This window comes from Gordionus sp. m RMFG-2023, chromosome 3, assembly GCF_954871325.1.
Source record: "Gordionus sp. m RMFG-2023 chromosome 3, tfGorSpeb1-WG-v2, whole genome shotgun sequence".
NCBI classification, from domain to species: domain Eukaryota; kingdom Metazoa; phylum Nematomorpha; class Gordioida; order Chordodea; family Parachordodidae; genus Gordionus; species Gordionus sp. m RMFG-2023.
In genome coordinates, this window is record NC_088777.1 from 24,172,531 (window position 1) to 24,199,084 (window position 26,554).

A 26,554-nucleotide genomic window follows, 5' to 3' on the forward strand; every position below is an offset into this window, starting at 1 on the left:
GGGCGAGCGGATTAAAAAATTATTTAAACTTTGGGCGGGTGGGTGGGCCGGTTAAGAAATTTAAACATGAGCGGGCGGGCTAAAAAAAAATTTAAATCATTTAACTAAATATTAATAAAAAATTGTTCTTATGAATTTTTTTAGATATTAAAAATTAAATCGTCCTTTTTTGGTATCATAAAACTTTTTTCATAAAATAAATTAACTATTTTCTATATTTAAAACTACTTTAGTTGAAACGACAAGAAAGATTTGCTAAAGTTATCAAGATTAGCAAGAATATTATTGGCAATTCCTGAAACTGCTTCTTCTTAATGAGGATTTAGAATTGCTGGAATGTTTTTAGAACAAAGAAGAACGTGTTTGAGTCCAGAAATGACGATTCATAATTATTTTTGCATAATTACATATAATATCAAATTTATATTTATATTTTTTTCAAAGATATTTTATTTGATCAAATAAAATATCCATTATTATAATTGAATATTTTTTAATGCATAATATAGTAATTTCAAATTATTAAAACTTTTTGTAGAGATGTAATGTTGATTTTTTTTTATTAGTTACTTAAAAAATTGAAAGAATGGCTTTAATTAAATTTTTTAAAAGCGGGCTTGGGTTAAAATTTTTTTATAAATAATTGGTGACGGGTAAAAAATTATAGATTAATGGGCGGGTGGGTAAGGAATTTTATACTGATAGGCAGGCGGGCGGGTATATATTTTTTGAAAACTATGGGTGGGCGGGTGGATTAAATTTTTTAAAACATTGGGTGGGCGGGCTTATGGTGCTAAAACCCGCCCAATGAAGACCTCTAGTCTCATCTTTATGACGATCTCAAATTTGCTCAATATGCAATGATATTTTTTTTTAAAGTTAAATCTTGCTTCGACTCTTATCATAGAATATTTTCTGACAAATGTTGTCATCCAAATTAAAACTTCAAATCTCCAAGACATGTTTAGAATCTTGATTCTTTTCCACTAATATCGCTAGCTTTAATAATATAATTGCACACATTACTTTAAAGTTAGTATGTTGTGAAATCATAAGAAACTATCTTCCAGGTCCAATGAATCAAACAATTTTTAGAAATTTTAGGTAGATAGCCTTTCTCCAAAAATAATTTCTCTAATGAAATTTTTCACTATCAAATAAAAGTGCTATAGATTCTTTATCAATCTAAGATTAGTGTTTCTCTGATTCTAATAAAGTCCGTGACGCGAACTAAATAGGTTTTGTCTTTTCGTCTATTAATTGATGTAACAACACAGTCCCTAATCCTGAATTAGTACTCCAAAATTATCGGCAACTGCTTATAAGGAATTAACGTTTCCTCGGATGACAACAATTTTTTAATCTCGAAGAAATTTTTTTCATATTTTGTCAACCGCCGGTACTTCACGCTCGTTAATCCATGTACTTTCGCAGCTTTACTATGTAGATTACGAATAAATATATGATAATTCACGAGTCCCAGAAAAGATCTAAATTGTTATATATTCTTAGGCTTTGGTGCATGATAGCCATCACCTTTTCTGGATTAGGATGTATATCGAATTATGAATAATTAACCCTAAATATAATATCGATTTTAGCAAAAATTGGACTTTCGTCAATTTCCCCTAAAACCAGCACTCTGTAATCTGTCTAAAATGATACGCAAATTTTTTATATGCTCTTCGGCCAGTAATAATTACGTCATCTAAGAATGCGCCTGTCATTTGGCAATCTTTTAACAACTCATCTATATATCTATAGAATATAGTAGCATCTGCTAATCCAAAAGACATTGGTCGTTAACGGCAGCGTCTACATGACAGGAAATTTATTGGATGCAAACCCCCCTCAAAAATCAATACCCCCCCCCTCCCCTAAATACCGCCTCCGCCGGCGATATTTATACATTCTTAATTATACCTTTTTAATTATGATAATACTCCCTTTATATATTTAAAAAAAAATAATTATATTATTAATGCTCTACTAACAACTATCAAAATATTGTGAACGTAAATGAGTTATTTTTTGGTACCATGAATTCAATTAAAAGAACTCACATTTACAATGCATTATTATAGTATATTGTTTGGCATGAATGTAAGTTTAATGATAGAATCTCTAACCCTTTTAAATTACTTTTTAAAGGAGAGCTGAAACTTATCCAGAAATTGTTTTATTTCCAAAACAATGTCTATAATTGTATGCAATATATAGATTTGGTCAATGTTTAGCAATATCATTGTATTATAATATGTCTATAATAAAAGTATTAATTTTTGCAGCAATATATTTTTCCCTATTTCATCTAAAAATTTAATAGATTACCCACCAATAAATTTATTCTACTTTTAGTCTACCTCCCTTAAATGCCTACCCCCTACCCCGCTCAAAAATAATTGGATACAAACTGTTCCTACCCCCATCTGTAAATATGAATCCTTCAGATCTCTCACGGTAAATTTACCGCCTTGGAATTTCGTTAATAAATCGTCAAGGTAGGAATAACATGATGGTCATACAATAAACACTGATTAAGCGTAACCTTGAAATCAGCGCATCCATATGGTTGGCGTTTACCCTAGTTTGAAAGCTATTATCAATGGTAAATCGAAAAGAGGCGCCACATTAGTGTTCATTGTTAACACTGTTAGGGTCCTTGTCTGTGATCCAATCTTAATATTAACTTGGGTCTCGCTCTTAACGGCTAACAAATAGTCCGCATATGCGGTCAATGGACTGGCTGTTGGTCTAATATTTGGTCGTCCAATACTTGTCCATATATCAATTCTGATCAATGACGCCTGTGCTCTAGTGTCAAAATCAAATTCAACATCTAACTCATTAATCCCTGCAGTTGGTTTTGCTCGATTCCATCGATTTTGTTGAATCTTCTATATATTATGAATAGAATTACTTAATGCACTCTTATATAAATTAAATTCCTTGATTTGCAATAAACTGCAAAACGACAAATTTTTTTACATTTGTTACATGCCGTATTTGTGGCTGGACATCCTTCTCAGTTATGAATAAACCCACATTTGTAATATTTAAGTTTATTATAATCTTTATAAAATGTATTATTATATTTGGCTTTATTATATTCTTTATCAAGCTTTTTTGAGCCTCTATCAAACGTATTCCTTTTAAATAGATGTTTATAATTATAATAATTATTATTATCATTTCTTTTATTATTATCATTTATCTTTTTAACAATCGGCACATTTTTATTCGCTATCTTTTTGTCTGCTTGCTCAAAAGCAATCGCCTGATAAGAATAAATTGGAAAGTCAATACATTATTATCTCTATCAAGATTGTCGGGATATAGAGCCTTAACATCTCTTTCCAATCCCGGTATTTCCATGCCAACTATAAACTGATCACGTAAACGCCCGTCAATATCAGCTTGTTAGGAGTGACAGTAGTCATATATTTGGGGCATAGAATTATGGGAAAAGAGGTGATACCATTGGATAAAAATATGACGGGAATTACGAGTATGCTGAGGCCTAGTAATAAAGTAATCACAGAATTGTAGAAAGATTTGCCCAGATAGGGGCGCCGTTGTATACTTTGCTAAAGAAAGGGAAAAGGTTTGATTGGAAAGATTAACAGGAGAATAAGTTTGTAGAGTTGAAATCTAGAATCGGAAGGGAACCAATTCTCATGTTAACGATTTGGAGGTGGTGTTGGCCGTAGATGCCTCGATTAAGAGGGTAGGTGAGGCGTTGTTTCATTGTATAGATGAAATAGAAAGAACGGGTTTGTTTTTCTCAAGAATATTTAGAGCAGCGGAAACAAGGTATTCAGGGAAAAAGGAAGTGTTGGCTGTATTTGGACTGACGTAATGTCGGGAGTATCTGATTGGATGTAAATTTGTTATTTATACTGATCACAAGCCCCTGGTGCATGTATTTAGAAAAAGAATAAGGAGCTAATGTTGTGAACAAGATTAAAAAGATGGCTGTTACAGGTAGGAAGTTTTGATGTACAGTTGGAATATCGACGGGGAAGAGAAAATTATTTACAGAATATTCTTTCTAGATGTGGGGCTGGAGAGGATGGAGGCGAGAGGGTGCCGAAGGATCTAGACGAAGAGAAGGAAGAAGGATTAATGGAACGATGGACAAAATAGCCAAAGGAGGACCGGTAACGTGGGAGGAACTCAAAAGGGCAACCTTAAAAGATTGTGAATTGACCTGAATCAAAGCATGCATAAAGGGGCGGAAACCTTGGCGAGACAGAGATACATAGAGAAAAAATTAGCTATAGTGGACGAATGTGTGGTACGAGGTGGTCGAGGTATAGTACTGTTCAAATTAAAGGATGCGGTGTTGGCAATGATTTATGCGAGACATCAGGGGGTTGAAAAAATAAAACAGTGGGGCTAAGAATTATGTGTGGTGACTGGGAATGAATAAAGTGATCGAGGACATAATCAGGAGTGAAATGTGCAATCTGTGGACCACGATGCCTCACAAGGACAAGAAGAGTGTTTGGCCAAAAGCCACACAGCCGTGGAAGCGTCTCCACATCGACTTTTGAACTTTGAAAATCAGATATATATATTCGTGGTAGATGCGTACTCAAAATGGGTGCAGTACGAAGCAGTAGGAGGGTTAACGGCCCACAAATAGTAGTAATAATCTTGAAAATCTATGGGTCCTGTTCGGGGTAGCGCGAACAATTGAATTGGATGGAGGTCCAGCCTATAATTAGCATAGAGTTTAAGAAATTTTGCGCGGAAATCGGTGTGAAACAAATTTTATCACCGCCGTATAATCTGAGTTTTAATGGGCATGCAGAGAGGGTGGTAGTGGTGGTCAAAAATTGGTTACGGAAATCAAAATATGGGGGAGGTGAAATCTGGATAGCGGAGACATGTTACAACCACAGTCGAAAGGGAGAGGAACAATCTCTATTGGAAAAACTTTTAAGAAGGAGAACCAGAATTCAACTGGACCTTTTAAAGCGGAAACCTGATGTTGAGGTAGAAAATGAGGAAAATTAGTTATCGATTCATGGTGGGACATACAGTATAGGCCACTTAATTTGGAAATAGCAGAAAATGGGAATTCGGGGTGATAGATGGAAATATTGGACGAAAAATGAGTAGGATTTGGTTCAGAGATGGGAGAGAATGGATTAGACACCAGGATCAAATACGAAAGGGGGTTGAGCCCGGAAGGCTTAGATAGAGTCCGGAGGTGATGAGCAGTGGCAAAAAACTTTAGATATTATTCAAAAGGAAACAGGAATAGCATTCAAGTGATGGAAGGATATTTGACGGTAATGATGGAAAAAATCTAACAAATGAAATATATATATAAACATATAAAAAAATCTCCGAGATCAATCTTATGGGTAAAGTAAGCTAAATTGAGGAGCAAATGGTATAGTCGGGATAATATCAGGAAGGAGGAAATAGAAAAGTGAAAAGTCTTTGGGCATAAAAGTGCTAATCTAGATGTGTCGGAAAAATTGATTCTAAGTATATTTTGTTTTATTATTTCAAACCAATGCAAATTGATGATAATGTAACCAGGGCCAATTTTATGTTAAATTATTCCTTCAGGAAAAAATATATTCCCATATAGATCTAAAATTTGGAGATCAAGATTTTTTTTTTAAAAAAGGGGGGGGGGAGTTTTTTGTTGGGCGGTGTGCGTATGTGTTTAGTAATATAAAGTGAGAAAATAAATTACAAAGAAGATTGAAAAAGAGTTGGAGCATAAAGATAATATGGAAATTTGGTTTTTGGGAGAAAAGAAATAAATTAATATGAAGGAGAGAAACAAATGTCAAAAATTGGTAGCCAAATGTATATGGTGATATATTTATTTTGGTGACAATCGTTGGCACAAGAATATTTGATTAGGAGATAATTAATTACCCCAAATGTGAAAGCGAATAAATAGTATAGGCTTGTTGAAGGGAGGTGAAAGCCAAGAAAAGGAAAGGGGAATTGCAAAAATAAATTGGTAATTGTTTATTAACAAAATTTTAGGAAAAATTTAAAAAAAAAATAAGAATTACTAGTGGAGAAAAAACAAGTGGGGGCACGACCTGGAATAATCTGACGCCTATCGGATAGGAGTTAGCCCGGGAGTTAAGTGTTGGAGAGAATGTGGGAGAGCAGAGGTCGAGGGATGTAGAGGATTTGAGGAAGTTAGAGGCGGAACTCGGTGATATGGGAGGTCTGGAGAGGGAGCTGGGAAGCTGGTTGGACGTGCTAGTAAATGACTCAGAAATTGGAAGCCTCTGGGAGGACGAAGGTGGGGCCGGCTGATTCTGGGACTGAGGAATCATAGGAGACGCTCTTCGATGGATTTTGTCGGTGAGAGCGTGTCGAAGGAGTGGGGAATTTGCAGAAGTATACAATTTTAATACGGATTTAATTTATTGTTACACATTTAGGCAGGGCGATTTTGTTATTTCGGCAATGTATACTTTGCCGAAATAACCAGGCATTGTGCACATTGCCGGGTTAAATCATGCAATGTGTTATTTTTGTAATATTATATTATTAATAATTTTTTCGTTATTATTAATAATTTTTTCGTTATTATTAATAATATTTTATATTTTTTTTAAAATATATATTAATTTGTATAAAAACTCTATTTAAAAAAAAATGTAATTTAACAATTACATAAAATATAAGTAATTCTAATACACAATATAGGGAATAAAACATTAAAAAGATTATACATCTAGTAGTATAATAATAAAAAAAAGGAAATATATAATAAAATATTGGAGAATGTGTTTGTGACGATGTTATAAAAAGTATTGAGGTTAGGAAGGATCATCTTGTGGGATGAGACTGCCTATGAAGCTAATATAATTAGCCTTGTGTATTGCGATGGCGAGCCTTTGCCTTAAGAAGAAGCCCTCGTGGGGTTCACCGGTTAGTTGACGGATGTGGGAGCCGAGTTCCTTGAAAAAGAATAAGGCATATTTCCCAAAAGTAGTAAGGGTAGTGGAAATAATGGGATGAAAATATATTCTTGAGATTTCAGAATATTTCGCTATTTTGAATGTCTCCTTTTTCTCGAGTATATTAACTATTTGATTTGATGGAGCGAGTGGATCAATGCAAGAGTAGTCCCAAACCAGGAATTGACCGCGCTTCCAAGGATTTTGCGAAATTCCGTCAGGCCGTTTCCCATCAGATCTGAAAAGACCAGATGGTTCAAGAGTGGAGGGGATTTGAGCGGATCTAAGAGCTCTAAGGATGATAGAATTGCATAGATTATGTCTTACAATTCGACCTTTACATGGCGACAATGAAGACTATGTCTACCATTGCCCAAAACTGCAGAACCGCAACCTGAACATATGTGGGGTTGGGTAATAAGACAATTTAATCGAATACCGATCGCGTGTGTGAGTTCGCTTTTATTCAGTTATAATTGCAGATTAACAGACGGAATAGCTTCGAGAAACTCATAGCCTAAACCATTAAGCAGAGAAGAGAATAAAGGACGGTCAGATAATTGCATTCTGGAAAGGAGTGATTCAACGCAGAGTGTAATAATAGGCCTATCCCAATCCTTCTGCTTATTCGATTCGGGAAGATGGTGATCCGCAGTTACTCGAGTCTTCCATTCGATGATTGCTTCATTATAAGACGAGTCGAGTTTTAAAGAATTAGGATTTACTATGTTTTTAGTTAGAAGGCAACTGGATATGAAAGCTGTTAAGGCGAGATCGGAAGGGGATCTGAAACCTAGACCTCCCATCTTAGTGGGTAAAGAGGCTTGTGTCCAAGCAATTTCATCAAATTTAAGATTTAGGATATTTTCGATAAGTATTTTGATCCCATTTTCATAAACTCCAAGTGGAATGGGGAATTTAAATATGGCAGTTGAACGAAGTGCGTAAAGAATACGGGGAATATTGAAAAAATTTTTCACAAGGAAAAAGGCTTTATGAGAGGGAAGTATGGAAAATAAATCTGCCAGCTCAAATAAAATATCCAAAGGGGAAGAAATAGCAGAGTTACCACCAACGGGGGCTCCCAGATGATAGAGACCATCAAGAGTCGTTAGTTTGAATTTGTTTGTATTAGGTTCGATTGTATTGATAGGGATAAATTCTGATTCTCTGGATTAATGGAGAGTCCTATAGCTGATCCGGCCTCCTTGATGATGTTCACGGCTTCATTGACCTCAACATTGGATCCTCCAATGATAACATCATCAATGTACCAGGAATGCAAGGATAAAGAATAGGGAACCTAGGGGGTCTCCCTGCTGAATGCCCTCGACGGAAGGAATTTTTAAGGTATCAAACTGAAGAGTGGAGGGCTGTTGATAACACGAATAAAAAAACTTAGTGTAACTGGGAAAAAGATTACTTGAGGAACTCAGAAAGGAAAGGTAGAACCAATGTCAATGGGTCTGATATCATTATTAGGCTTTTGAAGTGCGATTAGCCTAGCACCAAAAAGGATAGGTGAAACGAAATTTGGAACATCACCGTTTAAAATTTTGTTGCAGAAGTTTGTAATTTGGAGAGAATGGATGTTTGTGATTTTAGATCAAAATTTCAAAAATGTTTTAATAAAGATTTCCTTACAAAAGATTTTATTTTATTATAAAATTCTCAAAATATTTTCTCAAAATTATGGAAGATTTTTTTACAAAAAATATTTTTTATCAAAATTTTTTTTAGCGAAAAAATCTATTTTTTGATCTTCAAAAGAGCAACGATCTGTGAAGATTTTTGAATTTTGAGCAAATGTTAAACCCTGCTTGTAAGCATCCATTTTTCCTTATATGTACTGATTTTTGACAAGAGGGACAGATTTGTGATGAAGACATACAGGGGATGGTAAATTAAGAATTCATGTAGTAGAAAAAATTAATTTGACTCAAACAATAACTATGGGCCAGCAATAATTTTGAATAATGAGGTTATAATTGATTATTTTGAATAAATTCATTAATAATAATAAGAATTCAGGAGAGCATTTTGGAATAGTAAAAATTATAGATACATTGAAAACAATATACATTTTTAAATAAGAAAAATCAAATACTAAATTCTTGAAAGAAGAAATTTAAATTGGAAAAATTGAAATATAAATACATTTTGAGTAATTGGTTATATTTTAAAATTATGTAGGTATGATAATAAATGAATGGTTCATGTTGTTAATATAATTGTTTAGATTTCATTAATAGCTATAGGAAGGATCCTAAAAATACTAGATTATAATCTTATAAACAGCTGATTGTGAATAAAGGGCTAAAAGCTTGGTTATTGCTGGTTTGGGAGAGAATGATCCAAGGACTAATTTTATTATTGCAGCTTGGTATGAATATGATCAAGGACTGACGGTTGTTTAGATACTCTATTACTATATTACTTATAACCTTATAAAAAGCTGATTGTGAATACAGGACTAAAAACTTGGTACATGTATTTTTTTAAATATATTTTTTTAGATTGATATTTTTTTAATATATATTTTTTTTACATAAATTTTATCTTGATATATCTTTGGGATCGCTAAATTTTTTTTATTTTTTGTGTTATATGATTTTTTTAATAAATTATTTTAAATAAATTTTTTTGCTTGATATTTTTTTTTAATATATATTTTTTTCTTGATATATCTTTTGATCGCTAATTTATTTTTATTTTTTGCGTAAGATGATTTTTTTTAATAAATTTTTTTAATTATATTTTTTTGATTGATATTTTATTTTAATATATATTTTTAAAAAGATTAAATTTTTTCTTGATATATCTTTTGATAGCTAAATATTTTTTATTTTTGTGTTATATGATTTTTATATTAATTTTTTTAAATAAATTTTTTTGCTTGATATTTTTTTTTATATATGTCGTAATTTTTAAAGGGATCATGACTATCCGGGATCTTCACGGGATTTAAAGGGATAACTAAAAAATTAGGATTTTAAATTAAGGAATGATCACGTTTTTATAGTGATAAAGAGGAATCTTATTTTAAAAGCGTTTTCCACGAGTATTTTGTTTTTTTGGCTTTATGATATAAGATATGTCTAGTATAGGGTATCAATCGATAGCTAATCAAAAGATCTATTCAACTGGAGATCAATCTCTGCCCCATAATGGGCGGTCTAGGGGGGTAAAGGTGGGGGGGGGTGTAAAAAATAATTTTTTTGATATGGGTATCAATCGATAGCTAATCAAAAGATCTATTCAACTGGAGGTCAAACTATGCCCCATAATGGGTGGTGGGTTATGGGGAGGGGGTGTAAAAAATTTTTTTTAAACAATGGGTACCAATCGATAGCTAATTAAAGGATCTATTCAACTGGAGGTTAATCTCTGCCCTATAATGGGCGGTCTGGAGAGGGGGGGGGGGTGGGTGTGGGGGGGGGGTGTAAAATTTTTTTTTTTTGATATGGGTATCAATCGATAGCCAATCAAAAGATCTTTAACTGGAGGTCAATCTCTACCCCATAATGGGCGGTATGGGGGGAGGGTGGGGTGGTGTAAAAAATAATTTTTAATATGGGTATCAATCTATAGTTAATCAAAGGATCTATTCAACTAGAGGTTAATCTCTGCATCATAATGGGCGGTCTGGGGGATGGGGGGGGGGGTGTAAAAAATAATTTTTTTGATATGGGTATCAATCGATAGCTAATCAAAATATCTATTCAACTGGAGGTCAATCTCTGCCCCATAATGGGTGGTCTAGAGGGGTATCAGGTAAGGGGGGTGGTATCAATCGATAGCTAATCAAAGGATCTATTCAACTGGAAGTCAATCTCTGCCCCATAATGGGCGGTCTAGGGGGTGGGGGGAGGGTGGTAAAAAATAATTTTTTTTGATATGGGTATTCATCGATAGCTAATCAAAAGGTCTATTCAACTGGAGGTCAATCTCTTCCCCATAATGGGCGGTCTAGGGGGTAGGGGGGAGGGTGGTAAAAAATAATTTTTTTTGATATGGGTATCAATCGATAGCTAATCAAAAGATCTATTCAACTGGAGGTCAATCTCTGCCCCATAATGGGTGGTCTAGAGGGGTAGGGGTAAGGGGGGTGGTATCAATCGATAGCTAATCAAAGGATCTATTCAACTGGAGGTCAATCACTGCCCCATAATGGGCGGTCTAGGGGGGTAGGGGAGGGGGGTGTAAAAATATTTTTTTAAATATGGGTATCAATCGATAGCTAATCAAAGGATCTATTCAACTGGAGGTCAATCTCTGCCCCATAATGGGCGGTCTAGGGGGGGTAAAAATATTTTTTGATATGGATATCAATCGATAGCTAATCAAAAGATCTATTTAACTGGAGGTCAATCTCTTCCCCATAATGGGCTGTCTAGGGGGTGGGGGGGAGGGTGGTAAAAAATAATTTTTTTTGATATGGGTATCAATCGATAGCTAATTAAAAGATCTATTCAACTGGAGGTCAATCTCTGCCCCCATAATGGGTGGTCTAGAAAGGTAGGGGCAAGGGGGAGGGGGGGGGTGTAAATTTTTTTTTGATATGGGTATCAATCGATAGCTAATCAAAATATCTATTCAACTGGAGGTTAATCTCTGCCCTATAATGGGCGGTCTAGGGGTAAGGGGTGGAGGGTGTAATAAATAATTTTTTTAATATGGGTATCCATCGATAGCTAATCAAAGGATCTATTTAACTGGAGGTCAATCATTGCCCCATAATGGGCGGTCTAGGGGGTAGATGGGGGATGGTGTTGTAAAAAATATTTTCTTTAATATGGGTATCAATCGATAGCTATTCAAAGAATCTATTCAATTGGAGGTCAATCTCTGCCCCATAATGGGTAATCTAGGGAATAGGGGTGGTGGGGGGGGGGGTGTAAAAAATAATTTTTTTTGATATGGGTATTCATCGATAGCTAATCAAAAGATTAATTCGACTGGATGTCAATCTCTGCCCCGTAATAGGGGGTCTAGAAGGGTAGGGGTGGGGGGGGGTGTAATAAATAATTTTTTTTAATATGGGTATCAATCGATAGCTAATCAAAGGATCTATTCAACTGAAGGTCAATTTCTACCCCATAATGGGGGTGGGTGGAGTGTAAAAAATATTTTTTTTGTTATGAGTATCAATCGATGGCTAATCAAAAGATCTATTCAAATGGAAGTCAATGTCTGCCCCATAATAGGCGGTCTAGCGGGTGGGGTGGGGGTGTAAAAAATATTTTTTTTTGTTATGGGTATCAATCGATGGCTAATCAAAAGATCTATTTAACTGGAGGTCAATGTCTGCCCCGTAATAGGCGGTCTAGGAGGTGGAGGTGGGGGGGCGGGTGTAAAAATTTATATTTTTGATATGGGTATCAAATAAAAGCTAATTTTAATATGGTTTGACTGAAAGTCTTCATTATTGGTTTTAATGCGTATGACTTGGTCTGGAGGGGGGTCAACTTATTAACAAATAGAATTTACAGAAATAAAAGAGAATGAAGATAAAACTATTTTTTAAATCTTTTTTCGGTTCCAATCCTGAACTTGTAATATATAATATGCAGTGTTCTATATTAGCACGATATTCCATAGCTATTTTTTTTAGTATCGATATCTTTAGCGTGCAACATTTTTTTAATAAGAGAGATAACGGTAGCTCGTTATTAAATAAATAGCAAAAATTATTATAACAATTTTATAATTATTTTTAAATAATAATCTTTTAATTTTATTTTATTTTAAAATTTAAATTTACATTTAAAAATATGTAGAATATATTTTTCAAAAAAATAAATTTTTAAATGTCGACAGTATAGAATGATAATGAAAATAATTTTGATACAGATCATATTGACAAAGGAATATCCCTTGAAAATGATGATGATATGGAATTTTTTTTCCTTAATTCACAAATTATTTTAATCTCGATAAAAAAAATTAACACAATATATAAATTTTGCTGTAAAATGTGGCCGAGGTTTTATCATCAAACAAAACTAGTTGCTTCAACTTTAGAAAACATTTAAAGGTAATATATTAACCAAAACTAATATCAATGTATAGCTCAATTCTTAATCTTAAAAAAAATTAGAGCATCTATAATAGTTTTTGAGTTAGATGAGTTTGGGTGAAAGTTGATTTTCTGGTCTAGTCTAAACATACTATATTTCAACTGGCCATAAGATAGTGAATTTTTATGGGTATCTAATAAATAGTAATTAAAAAATCTTTTGATGATACTAATTTTACCAGGCTAGGCGGGCATCCTAAGATATAATGAATATTATTATTCACGCAGAACATAAACATGGGTATTAAATAAAAGTTAAATACATTTAGACTTCATTATTAAATACAATTATAAGCAGGGGTTAAATATAGTCATTGCAATTTATAAACTCATTGTAGCCTACAAATAAAATTATTTGCTAGCAACTTATTATAATTTGTAATATTTTTAAATCTCAAATTTCGGCTATATTTGAAACCATCGTTTCACAAATTTTAAAATGACATTATAAATTTTTCTTATTGCAGTTATAAATTATTGCACTTCTTTATAAGCAAATCATCTATATTATAATATTTATTTTCAAGCCATATAATCAACAACATATTTTATTGATTTCGATAATTAATATAATATATATGAACAATTATTTATTATTTACATAAATAATATTTAAGTGACATTTTGTAAAACAATTAATGCCATTTTTAAAACATTGACACCTCTTATTGTTGCAACTTTTTTGGCAATTGCAAATTGATTTAAAATTACCATAAGAAGTGTACTTCTTGATGCTGTTATTATGGAGATCGTCTTATTAAGAATGGTAAAATTGGTAAATTTTATTGATTCATGAATGTTTGTTTTTAAAAATTAGGAATCATTTTTCCCCAAATTAGTTCCAGCCCATAATTTCTCTCCCTCCATTTTTATATTGCCGGCCTCAATATTTTTGGGGCATAGATTAGATCTATCATTTTTATTTATTGGGATCAGTACGTGATCCCCAATGCAAAATATTATCTTTTTAATTTTATTTTTATAAGCATTCTCTTGCTTCTTCCTATCTATTAAATATGAAATGAACGAAGGTAGTCTGGTTAAAATATTTTCGATGCTGTTGCCAATCGAGTTTATTGTATAATTATCTTTCCATAATATTATATATCCAATTTTATAATTTGTTCCCTCCGAAATAATATATTCAATATTATAAAAGGATTCATAAGAAGTTGCCCTCCTTATTTTGTAATAAATCAGAACACCCTCAGGTTTATCAGTACTATTATTGTTATAAAGTAGGTATGACGTATTGCAAGTCTCATTAGAAAATATGGTGAAATCTTGTTTAAAATAAAAAATATATAAAAATGAAGAGTTAAATTTGTAGAGTTAGTAAAATATTTATTGATTTTATTACTTTCATCAGAAAAGGAATGATTTCTCAACCCATTGCCATATGAGCTTGGTATAGAATTTTGAATTAAACATTTTAATTTTAAGTTTAAAATATTTATTATCATTCAATTCTTACTCATTTCATCAGGATTAGACTCTATCAATAAGTTATCATTGAACCTTGAACTAAGTGTAACATTATGAATTAAACCTTTAAAATATTTAGGAGTTAAAATTATATTTTTATTCTAGCATATTTTTTTATTACTGATTTAATTAGGATCATATTCTATCAATGAATTTTCGCTTGATGTTAGTCTTGGAAGAGTATGAACCAAACCTTTATAGAATTAGGGGGGTAAATATATAAATAAAATATTCAATTTTTATTTAGAGACTGATAGCGAGCGGAAGTTTAAATTTTGTTAAAATATTAAAATTATTTTTTACACCCCACCCCACCCCCTAGACCGCCCATTGTGGGGTAGAAATGGACCTTCAGTTGAATAGATCCTTTGATTAGCTATCGATTGATACCCATATTAGAAAAAATTATATATTATACCCCCCCTACCCTTCTAGACCACCCATTATGGGGCAGAGATTGACATCCAGTTAAATTAATCTTTTGATTAGCTATCGATTGATACCCATATCAAAAAAAATTATTTTTTACACATCCCCTCCCACCCCACCCTTACCCCCCTAGACCACCCATTATGGGGCAGAGATTGACCTCCAATTGAATAGATCCTTTGATTAGCTATCAATTGATACCCATATTTAAAAAAATATTTTTTACAACCCCCCCCCCCCTACACACATCTGCCCCCCTAGACAGCCCATTATGGGACAGTAACTGACCTCCAGTTGAATAGATCTTTTGATTAGCTATCGATTGATACCCATATATAAAAAATTATTTATTAAACCCCCCCTTCCCCTCCACACCCCTACCCCCCTAGACCACCCATTATGGGGCAGAGATTGACCTCCAGTTGAATAGTTCTTTTGATTAGGTATCGATTGATATCCATATTATAAAAATTATTTTTTACATCCCCCCTTACTCCCCCCCCCATCCCCCTTCCCACCCCTAGACCACCCATTATGGGGCAGAGATTGACCTCCAATTGAATAGATCCTTTGATTAGCTATCAATTGATACCCATATCAAAAAAAATATTTTTTACACCCCCCCCCCCCCCCCCATCCCCCTTCCCACCCCTAGACCACCCATTATGGGGCAGAGATTGACCTCCAATTGAATAGATCCTTTGATTAGCTATCAATTGATACCCATATTTAAAAAAATATTTTTTACAACCGCCCCCCCTCCCCCCCCCACACACATCTACCCCCCTAGACAGCCCATTATGGGACAGTAACTGACCTCCAGTTGAATAGATCTTTTGATTAGCTATCGATTGATATCCATATTATAAAAATTATTTTTTACATCCCCCCCTTACCCCCCCACCCCTACCCCCCTAGACCGCCCATTATGGGGCAGAGATTGATCTCCAGTTGAATAGATCTTTTGATTAGCTATCGATTGATACCCTATACTAGACATATCTTATATCATAAGGCCAAAAAAACAACATTGAAAATTAAAAAACGCAACGAAACTAGTGGAAAACGCTTTTAAAATAAGATTCCTCTTTATCACGATTAAAACGTGATAATACCGTATAGTTCTTTATCCTTTAAAAAATTGAAATTTTAAAGGGATCCCTTTAAATCCCGTGAAAATCCCGGATAGTCATGATCCCTTTAAAAATTACGACATATATATTTTTTTTACATAAATTTTTTTTTGATATATCTTTTGGATCGCTAAATTTTTTTTATTTTTTGTGTTATATGATTTTTTTAATAAATTTTTTTGCTTGATATTTTTTTTAATATATATTTTTTAATTATATTTTTTTGATTGATATTTTTTTTTAAAGAACCTCGAGAGGGTTTTTTTCTTCGTCAACGATTATCCATAGCGATTCTCAAGGCTAATTATATCAGTTTCAATGGTAGTCTTCTAGCCAAAGAGCTATCCTAGACAACACTTACGTCCCTTTTTCATTTTTGTTTCCGCGTCACACCATCTCCGTTCTTTTTTTTTTATAGTATTATTATATATTTTTCAAACATTTTTAAATATATTAAAACATAAAATATTATATTTTTGTTTTTTTTAATACTTTATATTATTTATTATTTGAAAATCGAAAATAAAGGGATTATTAACTTGATTTTTTGATTAATATTTTTTTTTAATATATATTTTTAAAAAGATTAAATTTTTTCTTGATATATCTTTTGATAGCTAAATATTTTTTATTTTTATGTTATATGATTTTTATAATAAATTTTTGTTAAAATATTTTTTAAATATATTTTTAGATTGATATATTTTTAAATAAATATTTTTGAAATGATTTTTATATGCAAGCTTTATAAGTCGAAAGGCTTGGTAATACGAAAGGCTAAAAAATAATAATGAAAATAAAAATAACAAAGAAAATGTTTAATGAGATATTTGATTGATTTATGCTTTTTTTAGAGAAAAAATATTATAATAACATTACATTATAATCGGTATGACTAAATACTGTCTTGCTAAACTGTCTTGCTAAAAAGCAATTAATCATAATTTGATGATATAATATCTTTTAAAAAAATTTTTCAAAAACATTTTTTTTATTTTACATAAATCAATTTTTAATTAATTAACAAATTGATAATAAATATCAAATAATTTAAAATTTTAATTTTACTTAATTTTATTGGAAAAAAAATATATTTACTAGCTTATTACAACTTATATTTTATTTTTCAATTACAAAATTTAACAAATTTATATCCATAAGAGGGCGTTAAATACATAAATATGAAAATATATTCTTAGGTAACCATAATAAATATTGGATAGCGCTTTTTTTGTATTTGGGTGTAAATACATGTGAAAAACCTAAAAAAATTTTAAAAATAGAGGTTTCTTTGAGAATTAATTAATGAGTAGGTTTAGAAACGAAAAATAGTAGAAAGTTTGTAAGGAACATATTGCTGGCGTTATTGATCAAAATCTCTTCATTTTTGGTTTATACTTGTATATTTAGATGTTAAACATTATCCTAAAAAATATTTTAAAAATATTATGATTTGACCGAATGCCGGGCTTAAAACCGACCAATTACTAAATATTCGATCGACCAAATTTGGTGTTAATATTATTTGGAAAATGTTCATTTTTGGTTAATATATCTATAAATACGTGCAAATCATTATCCCCAAAAATATTTTAAAAATATCGTGATTTTACAGAAAACCGATTTGAAACCGGCCCAATGACTAAATACTGTCTTGCTGGCGTTATACATGGAAAATTCTTTATTTTTGGTTTATACGTGAACAATAACGTGTTAAGCATTATCCTAATTAATTTTTTGAAAATATTATGATTTGACCGAATGCCGAGCTTAAAACCGACCAATTACTACATATTTGATCTACCAAATTTGGTAGTAATATTATTTGGAAAATTCATTTTTGGTTAATTTAAAACCGAAATACTGCGTTGCTGGCGCTCTCCATGTAGAATTCTTTATTTTTGGTTTATAAGTTAACAATAAGGTTAAGTAAGCATTATCCTAAATTATTTTTTGAAAATATTAAGATATGACCGAATACCGAGCTCAGATAATCTTAATTACAATAAATTTTTAATCTCCAAAAAAAATAATTTCTATAAAAAATCATCCCTCCCCTCACCTCCATCGAAAATTCTCGGGTTCCTGTTATTTTTTTATTTCATAAAAATTAAAAATTTATACAAAATTATAATATTTTATTTGGCATATTCCTAAAAAAAATAAAAATTAATGTGCATAAAAAAATAATAAACAAATAAATAAATAATCACAAATATTTTCTGTTAAAATTTATTATTATTATATAATTATAAATATTCTTTTTGTGATAAAATGCCTGATTTCCTGCCCTATATGAATCGGTAAGTTCTATAAAATTATAAATATTAATTTTTTTTTATATTAGATTAATTGAGAAGCCATCTCCTGAGGTGGCTCTCGAAATTCTTAAAGAGATAAAAAGTGAAGATATTGTGCCTATGATGTATCATTCTTCAAATGGATTAGTCGGGTATGTTGATGTAATTACTAAGCATATATTAGAGAGAATTCAACCAACAATATTGTTGAAGTAAATATAAATATATATATATATATTACAACTCCCCGGGTATATGTAGCAGGCCATGTTTTAATTTTTTAAAATATAAAAAAGACAATGGCCGTACCGAAAAATTTTGTAAAATAAAAATTCTACCCGGGTTGGTATTTTTTTTAAAAAATTCGGCCAGGCCGTTTAAAAGGAAAATCTGCTTTATGAATATTGATTAGATAATATGAACTATATTAAACTTTTATTTGAATCATTTTTAATTGTTTAAAAAATAATGAATATTTTTTTAAAAACAAACTATATTATTAAGATTTTCACCAAGGAAAACGATTGGGGATGGAAATTGCCTATATCGTGCTGTGTCATTACCAATTTTCGGTGAAGAAACGTACCACATTTATTTTCGTATTATAGCCGCAATCGAGGTCATACTCAATAGAGACTTTTATGATTTAGAAAATGTTAATTATATTTTACCAGTTTCCATGAGAGAACGTATTTTATTTTATTCTTATAATCATACTTTAAATAACATACTTAAAATAGGGGATTGGTCGGGCATGATTATTATTTTTGTTTTAAGTGGGGCTTTAAATACGCCTATTAAATCTTTTTGTCCCCCTTTATCATTTAATTTATTAAGCCCAAGTCCTTATACCCTTGATATATATGGTCGGGATGTTAGCAGATGTTCTGATATAAAAATTAACATAATGTGGACATCTTGTAGTATACCCAATGATATTTTAAATATTTCTATAAATCATTTTATTTATTTACAAAAGCTTAATTTCAACCCACATGATAAAATAGTTAATATTGACAGTTCATTTGATACTATATCTATTAATGAATCCCATGATTTTATAACTAATACGGATAATGTTAAAAAATCGAATTTAAATTATATAAACTCTTCCCCAATTAATGATATCAGCGGTAATTATGATAAAAAATCTATTAATGAATAGCCTAAATTTATAATAAAATCAAATTTAAATAATATAAAATTTTTCCCAATTAATGATAATTATGATAAAAAATCTATTAACGAATCGCCTAAATTTATACCTATAAAATCAAATTTACATTATATAAACTCTTCCCCAATTAATGATATCAGCGGTAATTATAATAATAAATCTATTAACGAATCGCATGAATTTACTCCTATAAAATCAAATTTAAATAATATAAAATTTTCCCCAATTATGAAATTGATATATAAAAAATTTATGGATTATATTTTATGAAAATAGAATAAAGAAATACCTAGAAATTAATTAAAAAAAAAATACTAAATAGAATATATTTAAATTGAGAGATTAAATATATATATCAAGAAATATTAAGAGATTAAATATATATTAAGAAATCTAAAATATAGAGTTATTTTAGAATTAATAAGTAAAAATTAGAGATATTTTAAGAAGGTTCCCGAAGTAATAAGAAATAAAATAATATTTTTAATTTTTGGTAACAATGGCTTGATATTTTCCAATTCTGATGAGATTTTTTTTGATAAACTTAATAATTTACGAAAATTTTGCGAAAATAATCACTACTATTTTTTTATAGAATATATTAACAATTTAGAAAATAATTTGTACAATCATGTGTTTATCCCAATAAAAAATAAAATTATAAGTGATTTATGGACTAACAACAATTGTGAGTCCATGAATCATGTATTTAAAAGTACAAATTGGCAATCAAGTAATTTAATTAATTTAATTGATATAATATATAATAAAGTACAAATACAAGAAAAAGATCTCGAAAGAGCTTTGATAGGAAGAGGAGAATTTTATTTGGCTGAGGGGTATAAGTCATTTCAGATAGATTTATCAATTTGGGAGAAATTTAGTGAGGAAGATAAAAAAAAAGAGGTAGAAAATTTAATAAAAGGAAGTAAAAAACGGGAAAGAGAAAATGTCATGTCATCATGCGGGGAATTAATACTTTTAAAGCCTAAAAATTCTAAAAAACCATGTCAAAAAATTAGAATAAAAAAAAAATAGAACAGTATCAATAAAAAAAATTAAAATTGAAAAATAATAAGGCCCTAAACTTCGTACTCTTTTTCATATTTATCAAATCAATTTTTTAATTTTACAATAGATTTTTGTATCGAAACAATGCTTCATCCTAATCATAATTTTTAAAAAAAATTTATTCACATCGCATGCAAATATTAATTTTTTTTTAATTTTTATTCATATCGTCACAAATACTAAATTTTTTAAATATTAATTTTTTGTAACTTTTATTCATTCATATCGTCACAAATACCAAATTTTTTTAAAATTTTTTTATTGACATCGCATACAAATATTAATTATTTTAATTTTTATTCATATCATCACAAATACCAAATTTTTTAAATATATTTTTGTAACTTATATTCATTCATATCGTCACAAATACCAAATTTTTTAAATTTTTTTTTTATTGACATCGCATATAAATATTAATTTTTTTTAATTTTTATTCATATCATCACAAATACCAAATTTTTTTAAAATAATTTTTTTTACATCGCATAATTTAATTGATTATTCATAATTTCTATTTTGTTAAATATTTTTTAAAATATATGAGGAAATGATGATATATATAGATGAAAATACTAGGGATATCTGATCCTCGTTTAATTATATTTATTTTTCGCTTTTGTTTTTGGTATAATTTTTGTATCAAATGTCTTATATCGAAATTAATTTAATAAAATTATATTTTATTTTTTGGATTAATATGATATTATATAATAGATAAAAAATAAAATATTTATTTAGATAAAGAATTTTCTATGTATAACGCCAGAAAAACAGTATTTCGGTTTCAAATCGGTTTTCTGTCAAATCACGATATTTTTAAAATATTTTTTGGGATAATGATTTGCACGTATTTATAGATATATTAACCAAAAATGAACATTTTCCAAATAATATTACTACCAAATTTGGTAGATCGAATATTTAGTAAGTGGTCGGTTTTGAGCTCGCCATTCGGTCAAATCATAATATTTTCAAAATATTAATTAGGATAAAGCTTAACACGTTATTGTTCACGTATAAACCAAAAATAAAGAGATTTTCTATGTATAACGCCAGCAAGACAGTATTTCAGTTTCAAATCGATTATCGGTCAAATCACGATATTTTTAAAATATTTTTTGGGATAATGATTTGCACGTATTTATAGATAAATAAACCAAAAATGATTATTTTCCAAATAAAATTACTACCAAATTTGGTAGATCGAATATTTAGTAAGTGGTCGGTTTTGAGCTCGCCATTCGGTCAAATCATAATATTTTCAAAATGTTTTTTAGGATAATGTTTAACACCTAAATATACACCTATAAACAAAAAATGAAGAGATTTTCTATGTATAACGCCAGCAATACAGTATTTCGGTTTCAAATCGGTTATCGGTCAAATCACGATATTTTTAAAATATTTTTTGGGATAATGATTTGCACGTATTTATAGATAAATAAACCAAAAATGATTATTTTCCAAATAAAATTACTACCAAATTTGGTAGATCGAATATTTAGTAAGTGGTCGGTTTTGAGCTCGCCATTCGGTCAAATCATAATATTTTCAAAATATTAATTAGGATAAAGCTTAACACGTTATTGTTCACGTATAAACCAAAAATAAAGAGATTTTCTATGTATAACGCCAGCAAGACAGTATTTCAGTTTCAAATCGGTTATCGGTCAAATCACGATATTTTTAAAATATTTTTTGGGATAATGATTTGCACGTATTTATAGATATATTAACCAAAAATGAACATTTTCCAAATAATATTACTACCAAATTTGGTAGATCGAATATTTAGTAAGTAGTCGGTTTTGAGCTCGCCATTCGGTCAAATCATAATATTTTCAAAATATTAATCAGGATAATGCTTAACACGTTATTGTTCACGTATAAACCAAAAATAAAGAATTTTCCATGTATAACGCCAGCAAGACAGTATTTAGTCATTGGGCCGGTTTCAAATCGGTTTTCTGTCAAATCACGATATTTTTAAAATATTTTTTGGGATAATGATTTGCACGTATTTATAGATATATTAACCAAAAATGAACATTTTCCAAATAATATTACTACCAAATTTGGTAGATCGAATATTTAGTAAGTGGTCGATTTTGAGCTCGCCATTCGGTCAAATCATAATATTTTCAAAATATTTTTTAGGATAATGTTTAACACCTAAATATACACCTATAAACCAAATATGAAGAGATTTTCTATGTATAACGCCAGCAAGACAGTATTTCGGTTTCAAATCGGTTATCGGTCAAATCACGATATTTTTAAAATATTTTTTGGGATAATGATTTGCACGTATTTATAGATATATTAACCAAAAATGAACATCTTCCAAATAAAATTACTACCAAATTTGGTAGATCGAATATTTAGTAAGTGGTCGATTTTGAGCTCGCCATTCGGTCAAATCATAATATTTTCAAAATATTTTTTAGGATAATGTTTAACACCTAAAAATACACCTATAAACCAAATATGAAGAGATTTTCTATGTATAACGCCAGCAAGACAGTATTTCGGTTTCAAATCGGTTATCGGTCAAATCACGATATTTTTAAAATATTTTTTGGATAATGATTTGCACGTATTTATAGATATATTAACCAAAAATGAACATTTTCCAAATAATATTACTACCAAATTTGGTAGATCGAATATTTAGTAAGTAGTCGGTTTTGAGCTCGCCATTCGGTCAAATCATAATATTTTCAAAATATTTTTTAGGATAATGTTTAACACCTAAAAATACACCTATAAACCAAATATGAAGAGATTTTCTATGTATAACGCCAGCAAGACAGTATTTCGGTTTCAAATCGGTTATCGGTCAAATCACGATATTTTTAAAATATTTTTTGGATAATGATTTGCACGTATTTATAGATATATTAACCAAAAATGAACATTTTCCAAATAATATTACTACCAAATTTGGTAGATCGAATATTTAGTAAGTGGTCGGTTTTGAGCTCGCCATTCGGTCAAATCATAATATTTTCAAAATATTAAATAGGATAATGCTTAAAACGTTATTGTTCACGTATAAACCAAAAATAAAGAATTTTCCATGTATAACGCCAGCAAGACAGTATTTAGTCATTGGGCCGGTTTCAAATCGGTTTTCTGTCAAATCACGATATTTTTAAAATATTTTTTGGGATAATGATTTGCACGTATTTATAGATATATTAACCAAAAATGAACATTTTCCAAATAATATTACTACCAAATTTGGTAGATCGAATATTTAGTAAGTGGTCGATTTTGAGCTCGCCATTCGGTCAAATCATAATATTTTCAAAATATTTTTTAGGATAATGTTTAACACCTAAAAATACACCTATAAACCAAATATGAAGAGATTTTCTATGTATAACGCCAGCAAGACAGTATTTCGGTTTCAAATCGGTTATCGGTCAAATCACGATATTATTAAAATATTTTTTGGATAATGATTTGCACGTATTTATAGATATATTAACCAAAAATGAACATTTTCCAAATAATATTACTACCAAATTTGGTAGATTAGTAAGTGGTCGGTTTTGAGCTCGCCATTCGGTCAAATCATAATATTTTCAAAATATTAAATAGGATAATGCTTAAAACGTTATTGTTCACGTATAAACCAAAAATAAAGAATTTTCCATGTATAACGCCAGCAAGACAGTATTTAGTCATTGGGCCGGTTTCAAATCGGTTTTCTGTCAAATCACGATATTTTTAAAATATTTTTTGGGATAATGATTTGCACGTATTTATAGATATATTAACCAAAAATGAACATTTTCCAAATAATATTACTACCAAATTTGGTAGATCGAATATTTAGTAAGTGGTCGATTTTGAGCTCGCCATTCGGTCAAATCATAATATTTTCAAAATATTTTTTAGGATAATGTTTAACACCTAAATATACACCTATAAACCAAAAATGAAGAGATTTTCTATGTATAACGCCAGCAAGACAGTATTTCGGTTTCAAATCGGTTATCGGTCAAATCACGATATTTTTAAAATATTTTTTGGGATAATGATTTGCACGTATTTATAGATAAATTAACCAAAAATGAACATTTTCCAAATAATATTATTACCAAATTTGGTAGATCGAATATTTAGTAAGTGGTCGGTTTTGAGCTCGCCATTCGGTCAAATTATAATATTTTCAAAAAATTAATTAGGATAATGCTTAACACGTTATTGTTCACGTATAAACCAAAAATAAAAAATTTTCCATGTATAACGCCAACAAGACAGTATTTAGTCATTGGGCCGGTTTCAAATCGGTTTTCTGTCAAATCACGATATTTTTAAAATATTTTTTGGGATAGTGATTTGCACGTATTTATAGATATATTAGCGAAAAATAAACATTTTCCAAATAATATTACTACCAAATTTGGTAGATCGAATATTTAGTAAGTGGTCGATTTTGAGCTCGCCATTCGGTCAAATCATAATATTTTCAAAATATTTTTTAGGATAATGTTTAACACCTAATTATACACCTATAAACCAAAAATGAAGAGGTTTTCTATGTATAACGCCAGCAAGACAGTATTTCGGTTTCAAATCGGTTATCGGTCAAATCACGATATTTTTAAAATATTTTTTGGATAATGATTTGCACGTATTTATAGATATATTAACCAAAAATGAACATTTTCCAAATAATATTACTACCAAATTTGGTAGATCGAATATTTAGTAAGTGGTCGGTTTTGAGCTCGCCATTCGGTCAAATCATAATATTTTCAAAATATTAAATAGGATAATGCTTAACACGTTATTGTTCACGTATAAACCAAAAATAAAAAATTTTCCATGTATAACGCCAACAAGACAGTATTTAGTCATTGGGCCGGTTTCAAATCGGTTTTCTGTCAAATCACGATATTTTTAAAATATTTTTTGGGATAGTGATTTGCACGTATTTATAGATATATTAACGAAAAATAAACATTTTCCAAATAATATTACTACCAAATTTGGTAGATCGAATATTTAGTAAGTGGTCGATTTTGAGCTCGCCATTCGGTCAAATCATAATATTTTCAAAATATTTTTTAGGATAATGTTTAACACCTAATTATACACCTATAAACCAAAAATGAAGAGGTTTTCTATGTATAACGCCAGCAAGACAGTATTTCGGTTTCAAATCGGTTATCGGTCAAATCACGATATTTTTAAAATATTTTTTGGATAATGATTTGCACGTATTTATAGATATATTAACCAAAAATGAACATTTTCCAAATAATATTACTACCAAATTTGGTAGATCGAATATTTAGTAAGTGGTCGGTTTTGAGCTCGCCATTCGGTCAAATCATAATATTTTCAAAATATTAAATAGGATAATGCTTAACACGTTATTGTTCACGTATAAACCAAAAATAAAGAATTTTCCATGTATAACGCCAGCAAGACAGTATTTAGTCATTGGGCCGGTTTCAAATCGGTTTTCTGTCAAATCACGATATTTTTAAAATATTTTTTGGGATAGTGATTTGCACGTATTTATAGATATATTAACGAAAAATAAACATTTTCCAAATAATATTACTACCAAATTTGGTAGATCGAATATTTAGTAAGTTGTCGATTTTGAGCTCGCCATTCGGTCAAATCATAATATTTTCAAAATATTTTTTAGGATAATGTTTAACACCTAAATATACACCTATAAACCAAAAATGAAGAGATTTTCTATGTATAACGCCAGCAAGACAGTATTTCGGTTTCAAATCGGTTATCGGTCAAATCACGATATTTTTAAAATATTTTTTGGATAATGATTTGCACGTATTTATAGATATATTAACCAAAAATGAACATTTTCCAAATAATATTACTACCAAATTTGGTAGATCGAATATTTAGTAAGTAGTCGGTTTTGAGCTCGCCAT